At 38.0% G+C, this 3,869-nt stretch overlaps 1 pseudogene; it reads right to left on the bottom strand.

Annotated features, from left to right (window-relative positions):
- Nucleotides 1–525: 525 nt before the first annotated feature.
- On the bottom strand, nucleotides 526–1,165 carry LOC116278123 (transcription factor Spi-C pseudogene; annotated as a pseudogene).
- Between the last annotated feature and the right edge of the window lie 2,704 nt (nucleotides 1,166–3,869).

Below are 3,869 nucleotides of genomic sequence, written 5' to 3'. Positions count from 1 at the left end.
ATTGGGGTGCATTATCTTTTTGAATTAGTGTTTTCATTTTCTTTGGATTTATACCCAGAAATGGAATTGCTGGATCATATGGCAGCTCTATTTTTAGCCACTGAAGTTTTTAAAGCTATGAATGTTATTTAGCCCGAACACTATCACAGGCAATCGTTTTTTGTTTTGTTGCTAAAGCTGTTGGTTATATGTATTACAGTGATTTGTTTGTCTGAGTGTGTGACAGGAAAACAATGTTTAAATCAATATATAAATCAAATAATCTCTACTGGCATTATTAATCTAGAAGAAAGCGTTGCAAAGACAATGGTTAGAGGAAGGACATTTAGTCTATACTTTCAAATGGGACTTGATCATTTTAAAGTTGTTCACTGACAAAATTTCTCAAATTAGTAGAGATTATACACTAGTTCACAAAAGACAGAAATAATAAAGTTATTTTTTTCTTCAATATTTGCTTTAAGTGAAAAATCCTAAAATTTGTAGGAATTTCCAATGTTAGAAAATTGAAATATAAGCATGCATTTAGCAATCAGGGTGACTTAGCTCATGGTAGTTTGCATATGTATAATTATAATTTGTATTCCAGTTATTTAAACTGAGATACCCTTGATTGGGTTGACATACTGTAAGTAGAAAATATCTTTTTCCAAGAAATAAGATGGAGAAAGTCTTTGGAGAATGGCCTCACTGAATTGGTAAATTAACTTTCTCCGGATTTTGATGATTTCCCCAGTTCTTCCATAATTCCTCAGGGCTCTGGCCATTTTCTGGTAAGTCATGGTCTTCCGGTTGCCTTTTCTTTTCCCCCAAAGTTGGGCAAGTTTTTCTTTGTTTTTTGATACAAACTGAAAGATGCCTTTGGTTTGATCTGTCCACTGAACACAAGACGCCATCTCGGGATTACACAGGGATTCATGAAGGTGTTCAAACAGTCGGAGTTTCTTCCTTCTATTACTGTTCTCCAATTATAGATGGGTTCCTCTGTAGGCAGCACACCACAGCTGCTGAAATTTCCTGTGACATGAGAATGGTGGTTGATGAAAGCCAGGTAATTTTTGTAATCTGGGGAGTACTGAAGATCTCCAGTTGAATTTTGCCTCCGTACTTCAAAAGCATCTTCAAATGCTTGACCCAGCTTGTCTTGTTCAACACCAGCCTGCATGCTTCATTAATAAACTGGCAATTCTATCCATCAGAGGCCAATCCAGCGTCCGTGTAAACTCCAGGTGGAAATAACTTTCCCCTCCCGAGAAAATAATTTCTTGGTCAAAAAGAATTTTAAATGGAACAAGTAAGAAATAATCTATTTCAGGAAAAATATATTTGATATTTATGCAGGTGTGTGCTGTTATTTTTTTAGTAGTTTCAGAAAGGAGAGTCTGAAGGCAAAGGAAGTAAACAGTACTGTATTTCGTCAGGAGTAGGCTAGAAACATAGATGGTCATTGTAACTTTACCCTAAGTTGGCATAGCCTTAAGTAAGTAGCAGTAAGTTTCAAGAGCTTGAGATGCTAACCTAAACTCTCTGGAGTCATGCAAGTGACAGAACATAAGAGGTAACCAAGATAAATGGTGTCTTCCCCAGAGGAACATGCTAATTAAACGTGAACTGAAAAACAGAGTTACATTGACTTAAGCATTAGACAGATTAAATTTCTGTTTTTCTCTTTGAGGGTGATTTTCAGTGACTCTGTGTGTGTGCGCGTGCAGGCGTTTGTGTGTGCATGTGTGTGTGTGTGTGTGTTGTTATTCACATGGCTATCCTAAAGTTGAAGTCCTTCTATTATTAACCCTAAGAACGTGATCTAGGAATATATCTCACAGAGTGCTACCTATGGACAAATGCTAAGAAAGGTAATGAAGAACATTTTTTAACAATTTTTTATTGAGTTATAGTCATTTTACAATGTTGTGTCAAATTCCAGTGTACAGCACAATTTTTCAGTTATACATGAACATATATATATATTCATTGTCACACATTTTTTTTCACTGTGAGCTACCACAAGATCTTGTATATATTTCCCTGCGCTATACAGTATAATCCTGTTTATCTATTCTACATTCTGAAATGCTGAACCTGTCAATCCAAATGTTAAAATAAAAGAAAGAAAAAGAGAAACAGGAAAATGATCACTAGTCTCTTTTAAAATATAAGAGGATAAAACATTCATACTTTATATCACCTTGAGTTGAAAATAGTGGAAAACATTCTTCACTAAGTTCTTGTTCCCGCGAAATGGCCTGAATCAGTTTCAGGCAAAGCAGTTGATTGCATTTTAGACAATTCTTAACCACTGCCACAGGCAGGAAAAGGAGGGATGAAGAGAGTGGCTACATAAAAACAAAACAAAACAAAAACAAAAACCCTATTCCTCTCGTGGAAGATAAACCCACACAGATGGAGAAGAGAACACAAAAGCACATCTGTGGAAAACATCATGAACTTGACATATAAAAACTAACATGATACCTTAGAAATAGCATGAGTTTCCTCACAATTGTACTGTCTTCTTTAAACATGATCCATACTCCCACACATTAGTGGTTCTTAGAAGTGTGGTCCCTGGACAAGCAGGGTTGGGATCGCTTGTTCCTACTCCAGGCCCTCCTCCGAATCCCGTGAAGCCGATACACTGGTGGTGGGCTCCAGTAATGTCTGTTCTCATAAGTCATCCCCAGGTGACTCTGATGCATGCTCATGTTTGAGAAACACTGCCTTTACCCAGCCACCATGCTCTTTCCCTGCAGCACTGAAGGTTTCCATAGTGCACCTGTACCTCAGAGAAAATTTCAATTTATGGCAAATTTAGGTAGAAACAACAAAACACTAAATACTTTTAACAGCAACCATGAACATCTGCATATACTGCATCTCAAGACAGTCATAAAGGACTAGGGGAAAAATATTTATTTATCCCACTGCAAATTAGAGGAATTACTTGTCTCAAACATCTGAAAGGGTGGAATGATGGCAGGTATTAACAGGCCGTGGGTCTGAGCAGAGACTGCCTTGTTTGGAATGATCAAGTACAGGCTACTGGACCCTCAGGGTTCACTGGCCTTTTGAAAATTAACATCACAAGCCCTGCTGGAAACCATCTTCCTGCCGTTCCTGTAATCAGACAGCCACTCTCACTAGGATAAAGGGGTTCCCCTGTGGCTGCATGAAACTCTCCAACTCCACCTCTGTAAGAAATGTGCTAGAGCAGTTAGCACATTATTTGCTCTGAAACTATGCCAAATATCGCACCACACCAAGAATCCAGAGTGGTTTTTCTCCTCTTTAGAACATTCTTTAAGATGCTTCTCCTCCTGGTGGGATCCTGGGCTCATTCTACTCAGCAGTGATAAGCTTCTGGGCAACTCAAACACTGGAAGTACTGTGCACATTTGAAGAACAAGAAATGTGTAACGAACACTTTCTAGCTTTGGAAATTTTCGTGTTCTCGTTCCCTCATCGTGGTGTCTGTTGGTGGAAGACTGCAGTTTCAAAGCTCCAATTCAAAATACCCTGTTAATTGTACTGTTTTACTGTTTTCATCTAGAAACATGAATAATGGTAAGCAGCACTGAAGGTTTCCATAGTGCAGTGACAACGCTGGACACCCAGCGTTGTCATAAAACTTGCTTTTACCTACTCTGACATTAGGTTGATATTCAGAATCATTGTGAGAAATTTAAGCTAACAACACTCTTCTTTTGCTTTATCAACTGAAGAATGTTGGAAGAATCAGAAGGTCACATTAGGTTAGAAATCAAACATTGATTGAAAGGTCATTTCTCACATTTTGTCTGATTTTTCCCCACAGTTGCCACCTATGCTATATGCCAACCCACGAGTAATACAGCCCAGATAAACTGATA

The sequence above is a fragment of the Vicugna pacos genome, chromosome 24, assembly GCF_048564905.1.
Source record: "Vicugna pacos chromosome 24, VicPac4, whole genome shotgun sequence".
NCBI classification, from domain to species: Eukaryota; Metazoa; Chordata; class Mammalia; order Artiodactyla; family Camelidae; genus Vicugna; species Vicugna pacos.
Note: the sequence above shows the minus strand (reverse complement) of the source record. Positions and strands in the feature narration are given on the sequence as shown.